At 36.8% G+C, this 21,937-nt stretch overlaps 1 protein-coding gene across 1 annotated transcript in view; it reads left to right on the top strand.

Moving 5' to 3' along the window:
* The window catches only part of LOC124802626 (polycystic kidney disease protein 1-like 2), an 83,031-nt gene that overhangs the window by 6,927 nt on the left and 54,167 nt on the right, over window positions 1-21,937 (top strand). The window contains exon 2 of the mRNA XM_047263520.1: window positions 11,001-11,123. The gene's annotated coding sequence lies outside the window, so the exon portion shown is untranslated. The remainder of the gene's footprint in view (window positions 1-11,000; window positions 11,124-21,937) is intronic.

Genomic DNA, 21,937 nt, shown 5'->3' on the forward strand with positions numbered 1-21,937 from the left:
AACATTCCATTAGAACTACTGATAGCCTTGGGAGAGCCAGTCCTAACATAACTCTACCATCTGGTGAGCAAGATGTATGAGACAGGCGAAATACCCTCAGACTTCAACAAAAATATAATAATTTCAATCCCAAAGAAAGCAGGCGTTGACAGATGTGAAAATTACCGAACTATCAGTTTAATAAGTCACAGCTGCAAAATACTAACATAAATTCTTTACAGACAAATGGAAAAACTGGTAGAAGCTGACCTCAGGGAAGATAAGTTTGGATTCCATAGAAACATTGGAACACGTGAGGCAATACTGACCTTACGACTTATCTTAGAAGAAAGATAAAGGAAAGGCAAACCTACATTTTTAGATTTGTAGATTAGAGAAAGTTGTTGACAATGTTGACTGGAATATTCTCTTTCAAATTCTAAAGGTGGCAAGGTTAAAATACGGGGAGCGAATGGCTATTTACAATTTGTACAGAAACCAGATGGCAGTTTTAAGAGTTGAGTGGCATGAAAGGGAAGCAGTGGTTGGGAAGGGAGTGAGATAGGGTTGTAGCCTGTCCCCGATGTTATTCAATCTGTATATTGAGCAAGCAGTGAAGGAAACAAAAGAAAAATTTGGAGTAGGTATTAAAATCCATGGAGAAGAAATAAAAACTTTGAGGTTCACTGATGACATTGTAATTCTATCAGAGACAGCAAAGTACTTGGAAGAGCAGTTGAACGGAATGAACAGTGTCTTGAAAGGAGGATATAAGATGAACTTCAACAAAAGCAAAACGAGGATAATGGAATGTAGTCTAATTAAGTCGGGTGATGCTGAGGGAATTAGATTAGGAAATGAGACACTTAAAGTAGTAAAGGAGTTTTGTTGAAGATGGTTGAAGTAGAGAGGATATAAAATGTAGACTGGCAATGGCAAGGAAAGCGTTTATGAAGAAGAGAAATTTGTTAACATCGAGTATAGATTTAAGTGTCAGGAAGTCGTTTCTGAAAGTATTTGTATGGAGTGTAGCCATGTATGGAAGTCAAAAATGGATGATAAATAGTTTGGACAAGAAGAGAATGGAAGCTTTCAAAATGTAGTGCTACAGAAGAATGCTGGAGATTAGATCACATAAGTAATGAGGTGGTATCGAATAGAATTGGGGAGAAGAGGAGTTTGTGGCACTTGACAAGAAGAAGGGACCAGTTGGTAGGACATACTCTGAGTCATTAAGGGATCAAAAATTTAGCATTGGAGGGCAGCGTGTAGGGTAAAAATCATAGAGGGAGACCAAGAGATGAATACACTAAGCAGATTGAGAAGGATGTAGGTTGCAATAAGTACTGGGAGATGAAGAAGCTTGCACAGGATAGAGTAGCATGGAGAGCTGAATCAAACCAGTCTCAGGACTGAAGACCACATCAATAACAGCATAAGGTACTGATAACTGCCCACATGCCTTCTACTCCCTTCATTTACACTGTGTGCAATATTAAGTAAAGAACTGTTGTTTTGCTTATTTACTGTTTTACTATTTGTCTTCTTGTTATTAACAACAAAGGGTTAACTTGAACTCAAGCTTGTACACCTGTTTCATTACATATTTTTTGGATAGCATTCTTCTAATCAGTGTTGAGTTTGTTAACAATCATGCCCCCTCTTTCAGTTAGTATTTTCCATAGAAAATACCTGAAACTGTTTATGTTTAAATAGACTTTTATCTGCCAACATCATCAACTGGCAATATGTATTATCATGTGTATGTGATATAGTTACTTGAGTCACATATGAATAGTTTCCTCACTGTAAGTAAGGTACTGATAACTGCCCATATACCTTATAATCCCTTCACTTACATTGTGTGTAATATTAGTTGAATATCTGTTGTTTTGTTTATTTACTCTTTTACCATTTGTCTTCTTGTTACTAACAACAAACAGTTCACTTGAACCCAAGCTTGTATACTTCTTTCATTACATATTTGTTGAGCAGCATTCTTCAAATTAGTATTGCATTTGTTAACAATCTTCTCTTTCAGTTAGTATCCTTTCCATTCCTGCAAGGTGAGTATGGTGTTGCTCTACTGCCTGTTCTGCAAGTGTAGTGTCACGGTCAAATAACCCACCATTAGCAAGACTGTTTAATTTTTGTATTTCATTACTGATGTATTTCTGTTCTAATTTAAGAAAACCCATGTCCTCCAATATCTTTTGTACCTGAACCACTCAATCACCATATATGTTGTGTAAATCTGACATGCTAGCTTTCATTACTTGATACCACCATTGCTAAGATTCAATTTTCTGTCTGTAAACTTGTTTGTTTCCAGGTAAGCTCATCTAACTGTTAAGTAATATTCTTCTGTTTGGCTTAAAGTTTGGAAAATTTTTCCTGAAACTTGTGTTTCAATTTTTGCTCAAAACTCAAAAATTCTGTTTTGAAACTCAAATATTTCTGATCAAAATTATTTGACATTCTTTCCAACTGCTTAGACAATATTTGTTAAAACTGCTTCGACATCTGCTCTAGGCATTTTAGGACAAGGCTGTCACCTTCAGATGCTGATAAGACTGGTTTCCTACTATTTTTTTATTGTTCTTTTTCAATGGATACTTCCTGTTCTACTATTTGCGTGCTAGGAAAGATATGTGATTCACGCAAATCATTATGATAGAAACTATTGCTCTTGTGGGCGCAGTTCCATACAGCCACTTATCACAAGTTATCACTGTTATCATCTGTTTCGACAAACCATTCTTCGTTAATTGTATTGAGTTTGAGATCCAGTTATCACCTGTCCTTCTTTCTATGGTTTTCTGTCTCACTGCAATTGCCAGTGATGACTCTTTATCAGTTACCAGTACATTCATTTCATGGGACTGCATTATTTCACCCAGTTTTTCAGTAATATTGTTCACTTCCATAACAAAATTCTATCAGTAATGTCTATATTTAGTGAAAGATATCACTTATTACCATAGGTATGAGTAAGCTACAGGAAGGATGGTTTTCCTCTACCTATTGAATGTAAAAACAATACAGACACTGTTTCATCAGCCACTACAGGTTTTATGCTATTGTAATAAGTGAAATTACCTGTATGAAAGAAAGAAATTACTGAGAATAGACTACCAAAAGTGTAATACAAAGTGGAAGGAAATGTGCCTAGTATGATTAACGTGACATTATTAACTGAAATTTTACTCAGATTTTCCAAAAATGTGTTCATTTGTAAATGTTATTGCCTATAAATGGTTTGTTATATTCTTTAATTATTTATACTTTTCCAGGATTCCAGTTCTTTTTATGACATGTATATAAAATTCTTATTAATGAAATGGAAATTATTGGCTTATTCTCAAAAATTATATTCACACAGTGCTAATACTTCAATCCTTAAAACTCTTTCATGATTTTATAAACTCAGGTCCTGTCATGCAAAGGCACAAGTATACTGTATTATCAATATAGGTAATGATACAGTGATGTGACTGACCTTGGAAAGTCAGATTTATGTTACAAAAATCATTACTGTTGTTCCTTGAGTCAATTTCAGAATCTGCATATTTCATGAAACGTGTAATTTTTCTTATATTTTCTTAGCAAGCTCTTGCTTAGTGATTTTTCCTTTTATACATGAGGCGAATACTTCTGACATCCTTTTATGACCACATTGTTTTACCTTTTCTTTCTTGGCTGTGTCACCGGCCTTTTCGAAGTACTGAACTTCACTCCTCAGCATCGTTCATGGGAAGGGCCAAACTTGATTTTCATCCATTTGAAATTGTATTCTTGTTATAAGTACAGCTGTGGTACATTACAGCTGACACGTTTGTCACCTCTGTGATACAGTAACTTTTGTTTATTATTCAGAAATGACTTCTGGTGTATCAGCTTCACTAGTGATCACAGAAAAAGCTCAAATAATGCAACATAGAGTTCATAAGACTTCATGTAATAACATGTCAAGATGACTTGGACAGGATTTGTGATTGGTGTAAAGAATGGCAGCTAACTCTAAATATAGATAAATGTATATTAATGCAGATGAATAGAAAAAAGAATCCCATAATGTTTGAATACTCCATTAGTAGTGTAGCACTTGACACAGTCATGTTGATTAAATATTTGGGTGTAACATTGCAGAGCGATATGAACTGGGATAAGCATGTAATGGCAGTTGTGGGGAAGGCGGATAGTCATCTTCAGTTCATTGGTAGAATTTTGGGAAGATGTGGTTCATCTGTAAAGGAGACCGCTTATAAAACACTAATACAACCTATTCTTGAGTACTGCTTGAGCATTCGGGACTCCGATCAGGTCGGATTGAGGGAGGACATAGAAGCAATTCAGAGGCAGGGTGCTAGATTTGTTACTGGTAGGTTTGATCATTATGCGAGTGTTACGGAAATGGTTCAGGAACTCGGGTGGGAGTCTCTGGAGGAAGGGAGGTGTTCTTTTCGTGAATTGCTACTGAGGGAATTTAGAGAACCAGCATTTGAGGCTGCCTGCAGTACAATTTTACTGCTACCAACTTATATTTCGCGGAAAGACCACAAAGATAAGATAAGAGAGATTAGGGCTCGTACAGAGGCATATAGGCAGTCATTTTTCCCTCGTTCTGTTTGGGAGTGGAACAGGGAGAGAAGATGCTAGTTGTGGTACGTGGTACCGTCCGCCACGCACTGTATAGTGGATTGTGGAGTATGTATGTAGATGTAGATTTCTCCAATGTTCAGACATCTACAATGTAATATATTGTCTCACAATAATTATTCTTTGACATGGAATTTTTATGCTCAAAGCACAGAAAACATAATGTTTTATAAAAGTAAATGTTGAAATATCCTTATTTCGTTTTCTTTCTCATTTGGAACCTCTTAGCATTCATTAGGACAAATTACATTATTTTGAACTTCTACCTACAACACACATTGTACACTTACTATGTACCTACATGTTTAGTTTGATGTTGATACTACATCAGAATATTTTATGATCTGTAGATGGTAGCAGCCAAAACCAGTCATAGTGAAATGTAAAATTTATGTGATCAAAATGGACCTGTAAAATAAAGTACCAAAAATATGATCATGGGCTCATTTTCAGACTTTATGTCTTCAATATGATAACTTAAATGATACATTATACCATGCAGAAGGTGTGGCATCCATCACTGTACCACTCAAATATATACAATAACTTTCTGCTTTCTGTTTCTTAAATAGGAACTAAACTAGACATGTACTAAACTCAAATTGTTTAAAAACTTAAATTCTATGACTGACAAAATCAAATGGCTTCAATTAGTTACAGAAGAGACCAGTTGGTGCTACTTCATAATTCAAAGATTCCAATATGTGCAAATATTCCATTATGACATAGATGTGTAACAAGCTTGGAGTCAGAAATTTTAGAAAATGATCTAACAAGTGACGCTGTTAGTAGTTATTTGCATTTGTTAATTTATACTTCTTATAGAGAAGCTTGACAATGGCATGTTGCAGTCTGACTGGGGAACACACTGAATTAATGATTCATTACATTAGTTAATAAGAACTGATACTTCTGATGTGATGTAGTGATATTTGGCATGTTTGTTGCCAAAGACCACATGGCGTGTAGGCAGATTGGAGGTGTGTGTGCTTGAAAACATGTCCTTTTCAGTGTTCTGTGGTGGAGCCATGGCCTGTTGCCTGTGGGTGAGAATGACACTCACTAGAAGGGGCCAGTGGCAGAGCAAGACAGGTCTGTGTTGAGAGTGCAGCCAGGAGAGAGTTCACAGGGAGAGGACGAAAAGCAAGCCCAAGTGCCTGCTCACCCACAAGTGTGCTATATATGATATTGCATACAGTAGCTAGTAGTGGCTCATGGAACTTATCAACAAAAGTGCTGGAAGGAACTGGATTCCCAGTTCACCCAATTCTGGTTGATCCAGGCACTGTTCTTGTTTAGCACTCCTGGCTGTGCCAAGGAATAGCAGGAAATAAACCAATTTTCCCTTTTTAAATAATTGTTCACTGACTGTGTTTTGTACTCCCTGTTATCTTTGATATACATAATCTCATATAGTTTTTCTGATCTTTTAGAACTCAAACTGGTTACTTAAGTAATGTTTTGTTGGTTGTTAAATTCATAGCACATTGTACTGCTGTGGTATACCAAAAGCAGTTGTGACCATCCAAATACCAGATGCCCTTCCCACTCTTTTGGATGACTGCAACTGGCCCAAAAATTCTGGAACTATACTTGTAGTAGTTACAAACTGCTTAGAGGTTTGGTTATGTAAAATCCACCAAGTACTCTCTTGATAGGGTGAAACTGATGAAAATTTCTATTTTCACTGTGGCAGTTTTATTATGAGTAATAGTATATGGACTAGTTAATGATTTGCAAATCATGTGAGGGCAAATAACAGCAAATGCCTGGTTATTCCTTGTATATTGAAACTTGTTTTACAGCTGAAGGGGCTAGTGTTGGACATCTATTGCTGATTTTTGGTATTAATTATTTTTAATAACTTATTATTAATAGAAGTCAAGGTTGCTTCATTTGTTCTATATTGAAATTTGTTTAACATTTGGTGGGACCAGTTTGCAGCCACTGTTTCCTGCTTTTTCTGCATTAATTGTTTTTAATAACTAATAATTCAAAGGGATAGTGCTCACTTATTGTCTCCATATTGAAATTTGTTTAACATCTGCAGGTGCTAGATGCCAACACCTATTTGCTGATTTTCGTGATAAGTGTCTTTAGTTACTAATGATTAAAGGAGGCCAGTGCTGGTTTATCTTTTCTGCAATGAATTTTGTTCATTAATTGTTACTTATCACTAGTCATTTAAAGGGGCTAGTGTTTACTTTTCTTTCTATTTGTTCAATATTTGAAGGTGCTAGTGCCTCATATCTGTTTGCTGATTTTTCTGCATTAATTATTTGTAATCACTAGTCATTGAAAGGGGCTACTGCCCAGACATTCTTTCTATATTTAAATTAACATTTGAAGGGTCTAGTGCCTGATGTTTATTAGTTAATTCTGTACTGATTGTTTTAGTCACTAATCATTGAAAGGATTACTGCCTCTTTATCTTTTTCATAGTGAAAATTGTTTAATATTTGAAGGGACTAGTGTACAACATTATATTTAAATTTTCATACCATCATCTGAGACCAGTGTCCATTTGCCTTGCTATATCCAAACCATTTTGACATTTTGAGGAGCTAGAGGAAAGGCTTATGGTCATAACTTGGCTTATATCATGTTACTGTTATCATGTGTTTCAATTAAGTAAATGAACTGAAAGAGCCTTAGAACATTAATCGGCAGCCCTTTAAGGATTTTGAGTGGCAAGAGTTGTTAACTAATTGTTGAAGTTGTATACTGCTCAAGACACATTTATACTGTTGTTGTTTAATAAAAGTGTTTAAATATTAAAAATTAGTTCATTGCCCAATTGCTTCCACATCATGATCCCTGTATCCTAGCTAGCATGCTCTAAAAAGGTGCAAGAATGTGTGTGAAAAGCATTATATATTATTGGGTCACAATTTTTGAAATTTTACTGGAACATTGTACACACCATGTGCGGTTTTAATTTTAGAGTCATAATGATCTTAGTTATTTGAAATGAGGATGTTAGATTAGTTCTTTTTTCACCAATTGTTCTTTCTGTTGCTTCTTTGGTGTATTGTTTTGCTCTCTGTTTCATGCTGTTTGCACCAATATTCTTACTTATTTTAAAAAGGTAATTATTAATAATATCAGCTATCTTTGAACTGCTTTTTAGACTGTTTTCATTCTCTTTAGCAGAAAGATCATCAAAAATCTATGGCTTTTGTCCCTGTCTCTCTTCTAACAGTATTTGATTTTGATTTGATTTTATTGCCTGATATGTCAGTTTGAGAGAAGATGTGTGTACTTCAGGATTTTTAACAACTTTTCTTAATATACTGCAGTACAGTTTATAATATGAAAATATTTCTCCTTCATTACTTCTTCAGGCTATTTTTCGCACAGGGACTCCAAAACAAGAGCTACACATTATTATAGCATGTCAATTAACTATTATTGAGTATTGCACTACACCTCAGTGTACCAAAGATACATTGCTAAGTTTTTCAGCATAGTCATCAAATCTCCATAAACAATGTTAATAATGTTCTACCAATCATTCTGTTCCTCAGAGAGAGAAATCTACTACTTGGTCATACTCATTATTGGAAAACCTCTCCCCCACCCTGCATACCTTTTCGGCTTGTCATAAAAGTCTGGACTAAATGATGTATCAACATCACCCAATTTTATGGAGCCTCGAACAAATTGTTGGCTACAACTGGACACAACACCCTATTTGGTCCATAAACTGAAAGAGTGTCAAGGCGAGTCAGTAAGCAATTTAGATGATTTGCCAACTAGAATCATACTTAACTTCATCTGAGTCAGAAATTCGTAAGGTTTCTTTAAAATTTTCAGTAGTGCTGTCATTAATCACCATCAGTGCTACCTCTGAGTGCCTCCAAACTGAATGTGGAACTAAGTTAAGGACAGGGATGTTAAGGACAGGGATGCATTTCTTTAACTTCTGTTTCTTGTATGAAGACTTTACCTGTGTACTACTATTTGGAGCAAACCAGTCAGGAAGTTTATGACTGAAATTATTAGTAGCTTACACCACATATGAATCACATTTTCTGTCAGATTCCTTCAAGAGATTTACATTTAAGTCACCGCAACTAAACAATCCCTTCTTCGTGCCTGCAAAGCAACACAATAAACCATCACAGTTTCTCATGAAAATCTCTCAGTTATCCAGTAGGGACATGTATGATGTAACAATCACAAGTATTAACACACAAGTAGATCCCTTTAAATCCTGATCTATAAATTTTTTTATTGTTTCTGTATTTTTGTATTTACATTCCTGTTTTATATATGAATGTGCTGTCTCTTCCTGTGAACTGATCTACTTGAATATGAAGCTTATGTATAACCACTGTACATGTCACAACTTCTATGTGTCTCCCGTATGCACAGTATATGGCACTGGTGCTGACTACACAGTTCTCTAGCAGTTCTTCTATGTTAATATATGTAAGCGTTAATTGTGGCCCTGAAAAGGGCTCAGTTATGTATATACTTAGGAGTGACACTTGACATATCTCTTACTTTCAAAAAGCACTGCATGAAATGCAAGTTGAAAGTTTCCACCAGGAAATTGGCCAGATTACAGTGGGGTAGTCAACCTGAAACAATCCGAACATCTGGAATGGTACTATGCTATTCTGCGGCAGAATATGCCTGTCCTGTTTAGTAGATTTCAACTCATGCCAAACAGGTTGATGTAGCCCTTAATGAAACATGCAGAATTATAACAGGTTGCTTGAAATCCATTCCATTGAAATGGCTTTACCACCTCGCAGAAATAGCACCACCACCTGTTAGAAGAGAGATAGCTGTGAGCAAGGAAAGAAAGGCATTGGAACAGGAAATTACCCATCCTCTGTATGAGCATGAGCCACATCTGCAATGACTGAAGTCAACGACACCAAAGGAACTTAGAACCACTGCTGAAAATGTTAGGTTACAACTGTGTAGTGTTATGACCTACCTTCCCACTGGTTGGAAAAGAGTTGTTGAAGTTTTACCTCCAGGCCTTGACAGGGAATGGACAAGTTGGACACCCTCAATAGACTGAGATCTGGAGTTGGAAGATCAAAAGTTAACATGGCAAGATGGGGACACACTGATGCAAACAATATTCAGAGTGACTGTGTAGAAGAACAGACAGTTCGGCACATGCTTCGGTGTCAATTGTGCCCAGTCTCCTGTACAGAAGATGATCTTCAACAATCAACAGAGAATACACTGGAAGTGGCCAAGTTTTGATCAAAAGTAATTTAATCGTAGCTGTGTAAAATGTATGTACCTGTACCGACACATTTCTGACATGAGAAAAATAATAATGTATAACCACTAACATTAATATTTTCTATTGGTGTGGTTATGTAATGATATGATGCTCTGATAGGCAACTAACACTATTTTTTTTCAAATGATTTATACCTCCTAAAAAAAATGAATAACTCAAATAGTTTATTTGCTTTATTCCTTTATTCCCCCCTCCCCTCTCCACTAATATTCTGATGAATGAAGTGGCCTTCAGCTTTCCATTTCTCTCTCAGTTTCATTTCCTGTAACATAGTGTGTTGGAATTTGACTAAAGCCAGTGTTTCACCTAATCCCAATAACCAATGGCATTTACCTCTGTGTGCTGGTGCAACCTCTCTTGTTTTTTGCCAACAGATATAATTACTTGTCCTTGCCTTGTCTATTGAGTTGTGAGCCATGAGGATTCGCATGTCTGAAGGAGCCTCCTCAGCTCCATGTTTACTCACTCACTGGCAGAGTGGTGCCATGGAAACTCCACAAAACCCACATTTCTGTGCTGCTATTTTGTCCAGGTCATCTCAAATACTATACAGACATATAGAAGTGGTGCATAAACCAGAATAATCAAAAAGTAGATAAATATTTTTCTTTTAAACAAACATATTTTTTAAAGTTCAGTTACATAAAATTAACTTATTAACAATATCAGGGAGTAGAATTAAGTTCCTTTCATTCAGCAAAAGGATAACAGAGAGTCAACAGAAACATTTCTGCCTCCTCCTGTAGAGTTCATAGAATACTTAAGGTAGTCCTACATATCATTATGTAATAGACTAATATCCTTATTTATTTCATTTGGCCAGATGTGGACTTATTAGTGGAACATACTTCATTTAGGATTTAATGAGTAAAATGTCAGTAAATGTGATGTTATAAAACAGTATGTATCTCAGTGCAAAGTGATGATCACTACCTATTCTTTGAGACCAACATTCAAATTTTATTCATAAGATTTATAAACTGAGATGGGAGTGAAAGTGAAAAAGGGTCACTGACACTTTAATCTCTCACTAGAAAACATCTGAACCTTTATTATAGTTTTGTTTACTGCAGTTTCTTGTGTTTTTCAGTCTGATACAGTGAAAAGCTTGAGTGCTGCAGTGGTGCCTTATGGAGAAAACACGAATGGAGTGAAAATATCTGGAGATCTTTCTGCATACTTGGACACAGTTTCTGACAGCATTAAACTACAGGTATTTTACTTTGAAAATTTTAAAAGTAAGTGTACATATTCATAATCAAAGTTTAGTTGTCATAAATGTTTCACAAAAAAAGAAAAAATAAGAAATAAATTCACTCAGAAGTTCCACTAAACTTCAGGAAGTGGGCGCTATAAATTATACTGTATATCCTGAATAAGTGATTGAAAATCCAAGAGCATGTTCTTTAAATCTAAAATAAAAAGTTCATAGCATAAAATAAAAACATTTAGTGGAGCCATGCCAGAGATCAGAGCATACAGAGATGATCAAAGTATGCTCTATTAGTAGCATGATTGATAAAGGTGAAATAGTTGCCAATATCTTCAACAACCTCTATTTGACACTAGTTGTAAGTGGTCTTTTATTGAATCCACAAACCTTCTACAAAAATCAGTGCAGCACAACATTAGCCAGATGCATGTACCCTATATAAAAACAGATGAGGTAGAGAAGGTGGTAAGCCAAATGAAAAACAAAAGTGCCACTGGTGTGGAAAACATCTCAGTGAAAGTACGGAATCATGCTGCAGTTTTATTCTTCAAATTATCTCTTGCATACTTAGTGAGTCTCTGAATGTAGGTAATGGCTCTAAAAGACTTAAATACGCAATTTTCAAACCACTGTTCAAAAAAATGATGAAGCAGAGGTTTCCAACTACTGACCAGTTTCATCATTAAAAAGTCTTTCTAAATGAATAAACACAACATTCTTAATTTACATTAGTTTGGATTCCAAAAGGGTACTTCAACTGAACAGGCAATTTTTATCATTTGTTAACCATTTCCTTGAATTAATAAACCATAATAGTCACCAGAGGGAATCTTTCATATCCTCTCTAAAGCACTTAACTGTGGAGATTCTACCTAAAAAGGCTGAGCACTATGACTTAAATGGTAAAGTAGTGAAGTGGCTGGAGTCATACCTCAGACAAAGAGAGCAATAGTGTTGAATAAATGTGGAATGACAACTGCCTGCTCCAACTGAGTCATAATGAAATGTGGAGAGCCACAGGGCTATTTTGGTCTCTTGCTGTTGTTAATATTTATGAATAGCCTGTCATGGTGTATGAGACAAAAAGCACACTTCATGTTACTTGCAGGCAACACGACTGTTATGATTTACAAAGCCCTCTGTGCAGTCCAGAGAACACTGTGATCACTATGTTCAAACAAGCCCTAGACTGATTCAGAATTAACAGGGTATCTTTCATTCACTTTCACAGTGCACACAAAAAATTGGATGACACCAAAATTAAAAATGGTGACAAAGAAATGTTTAGAGAGAACTCTTCCAAACTCCAGGGATTACAAATTAACAACAACCTACAGTCACTGTACACTGCGGTGGCACAGTGTGGGGCTGCTGTGAATAGAGTTCCAAGCACCTTGTGGTGAATCTCTTCTCAAAGGCATGCCCCCTTGAAGTTACTGAAATGCAGCTTCTAGATGGAACAAGCTATGGCAAAACAGCTGTACACCTTATAACCACTAAAAACAATTTCTTTTGGTGGAAGGTTAATAACAGTTAATGAAAGTATTTATGTGCATAAAATTTATTTTATTACGGGAAGCTTGCATACACCAGTTACAACCAAGCCTTACACTAAGGTGCACAGAGTATGAAATTCTACATGCACACATCATTCATAACCATAGCCAGTTAATTACAATTATTAGCTATCCTTCGCAGAAAGTGTATACCTAAATGGACTGTTTCATTTAGATCAGCTTGCTCAAATGTTGCTATAATCAGTCTCACCTAATAAAATGTCCATGTTCAAGAGAGAAGCAACATGCTATGCAGAATTCAGTTATTTTTGATGTCAAGAAGTTCTGAATTTCACAATGTGTATTACACTGAACTCTCTTCCACACTTAATGACATTCTCAAACATTTTGGTGCAGGTATATCACATTATTAATAATTTTTTTCAGAGCACCTATCAATAGGTCTGATCAGTATGAGATCCTAACTCAGACTCATCTCTCTACACATAAGAAGTTTCCAGTTCACAAAATATGCACAAATATGCTAATTTCTGAATGGCAGAGAAATGTCACTGAATTGTTAAGTTTTTATACTATAGATTTAAGTCAGTTATCTTATGAGGAATGATTGAGAATAATGTGTGTGTTAGTCATTCCTACTGGAGCATTTGTTATAAACTATTTCGTGAGTTTATGGTGCTGGGGAAATGAGATTATGATTTCAGTAAAGAATTTTTGTTAAGAGGGAGATAATTTTATATTAATGGATTTTCAGGATTTATTTATGTTATTTTACCTGTTCTGATTCAGTGACAAAATTTGATTGGTTCTATGTATGTGGGTGGTACTGAACAGGTTTGATGCTGCTCTCTAAGCTATCAGTAGTTCTGATGGAATATTGTCTACCCCAGAGCCCTCGTTTTGATTTAGATCTTTCAGAGCTTTGTCAGATTCTTCTCACAGTACCATATTTTCCATGTCCTCTTCATCTACAATGTCAAAGTTTATCTCCCTTGTATAGATCCTCTATATACCCCTTCCATCTCTCAGTTTTCCCTTCTTTGCTAATCACTTGATTTTCCATCTGTGGACTTGATATTCATACAGCTGCTTCTCTTTTCCACAAAGGCCTCTTTAATTTTCCTGTAGGTGGTACCTATCTTGCTCCTAGTGAAATTTGCTTCTAAATCCTTACATTTGTCCTTAAGACATTCCTCCTTAACCATTTTGCACGTCCTGTGAATATGATTTTTTAACCTTTGTATTCCGTTTCACTTGCTTCATTTGCTGCATTTTTATATTTTTTTCTTTCAACAGTTAAAACAAATATCTGTTGTGTTATCCAAGGATTTCTACTAGGCCCTGTCTTTTTACTTGTCTGATCCTCTACTGTTTCATTATATCATGTCTTAAAGCCAACCATTCATTTTCTACTGTATTCCTTTACCCTGTTCTAGTCAATTGTTAACCAATCCTTCCACTGAAACTGTCAGCAACCTCTAGTTCCTTCAACTTATCCAGGTCCCATCTCCTTCATTTCCTATCTTTTTGACACTTCTTCAGTTTTAATCTGCAGTGCGTAACCAATAAATTGTGGTCAGACTCCACATCTGCCCCTGGGAATGTCTTAAAATTTAGAATATGGTTCCCAAATCTCTGTCTGACCAGTATATAATCAATCTGAAAACTTCTCGTGTCTTCAGGTCTTCTTCTTGTGTACAACCTTCTTTCATGATACTTAAACCAAGTGTTGGCAATGATTAAATTATGCTCTGTGCAGAATTCTACCAGACAGCTTTCTCTTTCATTCCTTTCCCCAAGTCCATATTCACCTACAATTTTTCTTTCTATTTCCTTTCCTACTATCGAATTCCAGTCCCCCATCACAATTTAATTTTTGTTTCCATTATCTATCTGTATAGTTTCTTTTATCTTATCATACATTCCTTCACTCTGTTATTTCTGTAATAATCTGACATGTTCTAGATCCTAGCAATATACTCTCATCAAGCAGCCATGGAATTAAAAAATAAGTAAAAAATAAATAAATTAATAAGCTGTGATGATTCACTAAATACCAAGGAATACTCACCATGAGGTGACAGTACATTCTTTCACTTTTGTGCTTCATTGGAAAAAAGTCAAGCTTTATCAAGACTTAGCAGCACATATCATGATTGTGATAGCAATATTAGGCAATATTTACATTGATAAATAGAAAATCTCACTATGTTAAGTAAAGGAGTCTCCCACTAAAGTGTATAAAGATATAATGTCTTATAAGTTCATGTCAAATCTGTTGATGGTGACCTAACTAAATTAAACCAGAAAAATGTATGTTGTAAAAGGTATTCTTATTTGTTTAGCACCCATTTTATCACAGTCATGATGTAGGACCTGTCAAAATACTCATGATGTAGGACAGAAATTTTTTTTTCAAAAGTATATACAAAATACAATTGTAAGTTGTAATATCATATCTACATTAAAGAGCATCTGTAAAGTTTGGAAGGTAGGAAGTGAGGTAGTGGCGGAAGTAAAGCTATGAGGATGGGACGTGAGTCGTGTTTGGGTAGCTCAGTTGGCAGAGCACTTGCCTGTGAAGGCAAAGGTCCCGAGTTCGAGTCTTGGTCTGGCACACAGTTTTAATCTGCCAGTAAGTTTCACATCAGTGCACACTCCTCTGCAGAGTGAAAATCTCATTCTTGAAACATCCCCCAGGCTGTGGCTAAGCCATGTCTCCAAAATACCTCTTCTTTCAGGAGTGCTAGTTCTGCAAGTCATGCAGGGGAGCTTCTGTAAGGTTTGGATGGTAGGAGGGGAGATACTGGCAGAAGTAAAGCTGTGAGGATGGGGCATAAGTCATGCTTGGGTAGCTCTGTTGGTAGAGCACTTGCCCACAAAAGGCATAGGTCCCGAGTTCGAGTCTCAGTCCGGCACACAGTTTAATCTACCAGGAAGATACACATCCACCCACACTCTGCTGCACATTGAAAATCTCATTCCTGGAACATCCCCCAGGCCGTGGCTAAACCATGTCTCCGCAATATCCTTTCTTTCAGGAGTGCTAGTTCTGCAAGCTTCACAGGAGAGCTTCTGTAAAGTTTGGCAGGTAGGAGGTGATGTGCTGGCAGAAGTAAAGCTGTGAGGACGGGGTGTGAGTTATGCTTGGGTAGCTCAGTTGGCAGAGCACTTGCCCGCAAAAGGCAAAGGTCCCAAGTTCGAGTCTCGGTCCGGCACACAGTTTTAATCTGCCAGGAAGTTTCACATCAGCACACACTCAACTGCGGAGTGAAAATCTCATTCTGGAAACATCCCCCAGGCTGTGGCTAATCCATGTCTCCACAATACCTCTTCTTTCAAGAGTGTTAGTACTGCAAGTCACGCAGGAGAGCTTCTGTGAAGTTTGACAGGTAGGAGGTGAGGTACTGGCGGAAGTAAAGCTGTGAGGATGGGTCGTAAGACATGTTTGGGTAGCTCAGTTGGTAGAGCACTTGCCTGCAAAAGGCAATGGTCCCGAGTTTGAGTCTCAGTCTGGCAAACAGTTTTATTCTGCCAGGAAGTTTCACATCAGCGCACACTCTGCTGCAGAGTGAAAAATCTCATTCTGGAAACATCCCCAAGGCTGTGGCTAAGCCATGTCTCCGCAATATCCTTTCTTTCCCGAGTGCTAGTTCTGCAAACTTCGCAGGAGAGCTTCTGTAAAGTTTGGCAGGTAGGAGGCAAGATACTGGTGGAAGTACAGCTGTGAGGATGGGGCATTAGATGTGCTTGGGTAGGTCAGTTGGTAGAGCACTTGCCCATGAAAGGCAAAGGTCTCAATTTCAAATCTTCGTCCAGCACACAGTTTTAATCTGCCAGGAAGTTTCACATCAGCACACACTCTGCTGCAGAGTGAAAATCTCATTCTACATACACTTGCATTTGGTGTCACACTGGTCGAAGATTTTATTGTCCTGCTGATGTATTGCTTTATTGGCCTGGCATTTCATGGCTGATTCTCCCAAGTATTCATTATTTATGTCCTTGCGAGGGAGAGCAACCGTAGCACAACACTGTTCATTCAATTTGCTGTTCACTACTTCTTGGATCTGTGATGTAAATAAGTCCTTCCCTAGTCTGCTAAGATGTAAGCCATAGGATGCATGCAATCTTTCTCCTATGCAGCTTATGTCCACAAATGTCATGTTTTTGAATCTTGTGCATATATTTAGGATCTGCTTACTTGTGCATTGGACTTCTTTATTTACACACAACCAGATTGGTAAGTAATGTCAATGTGGAACAGAGAAGATGAACCTGTTTGAGCTTCTCAGTTCACTTTGCCTTATTTTGATGGAGACCACTGGATCTTTCATTTCGTTTTTGGCTACATCTTCTATTCCCGCTAAGAACATGAAAAAGTCATTATTTGTTGTTGCTGTTTTCTTGTCATGGTTCATGGAACTCACTGCCTGAAATTTTGTGCCTGGTTTCACAATGCTAGTTATTTTGTGATTGCTTCTAGACTGAAATTCGGCTGCTATGTTCCTTCCTTGACTATCTGCAAATAGGTTTATTTTACACATTTTTGATGGTGGATGATGACTGTTTTGAGACCTGCCAGTACTTGTGTGTTGAATTGTGGCAGTGTTTGTTTTGTCTTTTTTGTCCACATTAGTCAATAACCCATCATTCAGAAGTGTGTATTCCAATTATATCTTTAAAAAAATGTTGTTATTGTTGTGATCTTCATTCCTGAGACTGGTTTGATGCAGCTCTCCATGCTACCCTATCGTGTGCAAGCTTCTTCATCTCCCAGTACTTACTGTAACCTACATCCTTCTGAATCTGCTTAGTGTTTTCATCTCTTGGTCTCCCTCTACGATTTTTACCCTCCACGCTGCCCTCCAATACTAAATTTGTGATCCCTTGATGCCTCAGAACATGTCCTACCAACAGGTCCCTTCTTCTTGTCAAGTTGTGCCACAAATTTCTCTTCTCCTCAATTCTATTCAGTACCTCCTCATTAGTTACGTGATCTACCCATCTAATCTTCAGCATTCTTCTGTAGCACCACATTTCGAAAGCTTCTATTCTTTTCTTGTCCAAACTATTTATTGTCCATGTTTCACTTCCATACATGGCTACACTCCATACAAATACTCTCAGAAACAACTTCCTGACACTTAAATCTATACTTGATGTTAACAAATTTCTCTTCTTCAGAAACACTTTCCTTGCCATTGGCAGTACACATTTCATATCCTCTCTTCTTCAACCATCATCAGTTATTTTGCTCCCCAAATAGAAAAGCTCCTTTACTACTTTAAGTGTCTCATTCCGTAATCTAATTCCCTCAGCATCACCCAAGTTAACTCGACTACATTTCATTATCCTCATTTTGCTTTTGTTGATGTTATCTTATATCCTCCTTTCAAGACACACAAAACAATTAAGATTGCAAAATAATTTTTTGAATGGACCCAGTTACAAGAGTGGGAAGGAATGTATGAGAGAGTTCTGTGTTAGAGAACTGAATAAATGAAATCATCTGGATAAGCCACAGGATATTTTAACAGAAATATCAACACTAAAGAGAAGATTACCAGAGCATTTGCAATGGGATTTGATTCACAGTGCAACAGATGGAGTGGAAGAATTTCTTAGTTTTGTGGATAATATGGACAAGGCATTGTGTTACAGACCTAAATACACAGAATAGAGGGAGAGTGGAAGGTATCATGAAAGGGGAAGCAGTATTAATTATGAGTACAGTAATAATCATAACAGGTGGTTCTACAATATGAGCTTGCTAATTCAAATCCTTCTGTGGTATACAGGGCAATTTCAGCTGGTGTGAGCCAGTGTTCATTTACACAGAAAACATGGCATGGGTTTGAACTTAGGAACACATCAATTTCATCTATTTTGTTTTTGATTGATTTTACATTTAGGTGCATAATTAAAGTTCTGTTTTTGGGAAGGATAGGCAAAAAATTAGATGTTTCTATATTTACAGTTTTTGTGGCACTGGCTGGGGGATGATAGTCCATAAAAAATCTTCACTGCAGCTACTTTCATTCTTACTGCTGGTAGATAAGCAAGTGGCAGCTGTATTGTCCCTCATGGCTGTTGGTGTGACTGTATCTGCAGTTCTAGCTGGTGCACTGCTGTTGTCCTCTGTTGAAGGGGCTGCTGTTGTTGATCTCACACAAAGTTCATACCACACTAGTTCTCTGACTTTCTTTTGGGACTTACTTTTAATTAGTTCACTTATCAGTTTTCCTAATTTGCACTTTCCTTTACGATTCAAGTGAAGTCCATGTCTGGTGAAGCATGTTCTGTCAAGTGAGCTGACATCTATTAGTTCCACATTACTGAACATCTTACACGTTCTCTTGAGTTTATCATTTATTTTACGAATTTCTTTGCTTATGGGTGAGTATTCAGGCAGGTCGTATCTGCGGCTGAAATTCACGAGTATGATATTTGTGTTAGTTAGGAGTAATAGAAGTCTCACAAGCTGTTTAAACATGTACACAGCTCTGTTTTTGTATATGGCATTAGCTCCAGCACAGATAATTACACTGTCTTGTCCAGTATAGTTATTTTTCACGATGTTTGTCGTCGCCTCCTTGAAATCGGCTCCTGGCTTGATCATACCTGTTACTGCCAATGACTTACTGATGCTTTTAAGTTCTTGAGAGAGTCCCTTGCCGTGGCTGTCCCCATATACATCGAATTTTGATTCACACTTTTTCACAGTGCGTACTTCATTTTTGTTTACACTTTTTAAGGGTCTTTTTGGGTCATTTTTCATAGATAGATTTATACTAACGAGAACTGTAGTAGCGGTATCGTGAGTTTGTTGTGTGTTCACATCTAGGGGTGGGAAAGCATTTTTGTCATTGTTCATTGCACTGCATTTTTCCTGACACTCGAGAGCACCAAATTTGTTTGTAACACTTAATACATTGGCACTTTTAATTTTGTTTTGCACAACATTCTATGGAACACTGTTTGTAGGTCAGTGCCATGTATCTTTGTTTACATTTGCATGGCCACAAAGTTAGAAGTGTTTTGTTTCAAATAAATAAGTTTCAATCTGAACTTGTATAGTGTACCTCATTTTGTGCAGGGTTGTGGTATAGACAATTGTGTATTCAATTCATTGCTGTTCAAAGGCTAGCCAATATGTGACTCATTATTAGGGGTGCAAATGCAACCATTCACTACTAACCCCCTTTGCAAATGAGCCACATGAAAAATAGGTAATGAACGAGCCCGAGTATAGTTGCAATATATTGTTCAGTAACAAGATTTTTTTTTTTTTATTTTTTTTTTTTAGATCTGTCAGCTGTTTTGTTTACTACATATTTTGTCAGTTTTGAGATTTGGATTTGTAGCTGCTGTCCATTATTTTGATTTTCTTTATGGGAATACTATGGTTAAACAGGATCAAGAATGCATTAAAAAATCTATCAAATATTATTTTGGCTGGCAATTCATTACTTGATGTGTAATGTCCATCAGCACTACAATGGCCAAACCAGTCTCTGCCAGCAAGGGAATTACGAAATGTGTTAACTTTATCCTCAGTTACTGGCCTGGTAATCACAACTGTTCGGACAGGTCTGTTTGTATTGCTCCTATTGCGGGGAATTTTACTTGCATAATTTAGAGATACGGAGTCATCATCTGAGAATGAGAACACTACAACTTCACATATGTTTTCAGTGGTCTTGAAGTTTACGAAGATGTTATCTAAACATGCTTTGTTTCTTGTAGGCCTGTTATTGACATGATGTAAACTGTATTGTCTTCGTAAGTTTTACAGTTCTGCAACACTACCCTTACATTAAGTAACATCAAAATCAGCATTCAAAACACCACCTATTGCAATATCATAGTGTAGCCATTTAATATTACTTAATTCACTCAATAGCATGTCCATTTTTTCTAAAAATATGTTAATGTTTCCCTTTGGTGATCTGTACATGGATACTACTATTCACTTATGACTATTAATGATTATACCCATAACTTCAAAGTGCTGTTCATCACACAAGAAATGTAGGTCAAGTTTAGTTACTGTACAATTGAGTGACTGGTTGGTATAAATTGCCACACCACCTCTAATGTGCTCTTTCCTACAGTAGCTATTTACTATACTAAAATTGTCAAATTTGGTAACTGCAAGTTGATTCTCAGTAGCCCAGTGTTCACTCAGACAAAAAATATCAAACTAGTTATCAAGACCAAACTCATTTATGATAAGTTCTTTATCTTTCAGTCCTTGAATGTTAAGGTAACATATTTTAAGATCCACACTCTTATTGCTTACTCACTGAACACTATGGTGATTGGTTTTCAAACCTTTTACAGGGCTTATCTTTTGGATTTCTGCCTCTTGTTGCATTTTACTAAAGAATTGTTCACTTGGAGTGGTAGCACATCTACTGTTGTATGCCTCCCTCCTTGTGCTGATATTGTAGGTGAGGCTGTTATTATAGGAATTGATGGAACTGCTGTTATGGTGTGTGGAGACACTGTTCTGGCATATGGTGACTGTAGAGATGTAGTTGTTGCTTCTTCTTCTGCTGCTGTTGAATCTTGCTAACGAAGTGTGGTAGGTACTGCTGCTGCTGCTGCTGCTGTAGGCACTGTTGTGGCAACTGGTGACTGTGGAGATGTGGATGTTGCTTCATCTTCTGCTGCTGTTGAATCCAGTAGATGAAGTGTGACAGGTGGGGTAAGTGAGGTTACTGGTCATGGAGGTTAACTGAACCACTCTATTAAAAATTAACGAGGAGGGAAATTTTAGCCAAAGGAAAATTTGGTTATTTAAAGTTGGCAGCCCTCCATCATTTCATGCGATGTTTTGGTGCCTAAAGCTGGTTACTGCAGTGTTATTAACCAAAGTTGTGTTTTCAAGATTCAAGGTAAATATTTTGCTATTTGTGTTTTTCTTCTGCCTGCAGTCATTGAGTCTCAAATAAATTGGTGATACTTTCATTTAAAAGTATGTATTTAAAGGCTTCATTACATATCTTATTTCCAAATGTTCTTTTGGTTGAGGTTATGCTGTTGCACAATATATTCCATGAGTGCATGTGGGGTTAAGTGCCCACACATTTTGGGGTTAACTGGTCAGCGGTCCAGTTAACCCCACTGAAAACTTGCCTGACAATTACCCTTATACTTACTACTGTATATAAACAGAAGCATTATTAAACATAATAATTACACATTCTGTTAATTGCAGGGTTCATAATGCCAAGAATTAGGTAGTGAACTACCAATAACAGAGATTTTCCACCAGAACTGCTGAAAGAC

This window comes from Schistocerca piceifrons, chromosome 1, assembly GCF_021461385.2.
Source record: "Schistocerca piceifrons isolate TAMUIC-IGC-003096 chromosome 1, iqSchPice1.1, whole genome shotgun sequence".
NCBI lineage: Eukaryota > Metazoa > Arthropoda > Insecta > Orthoptera > Acrididae > Schistocerca > Schistocerca piceifrons.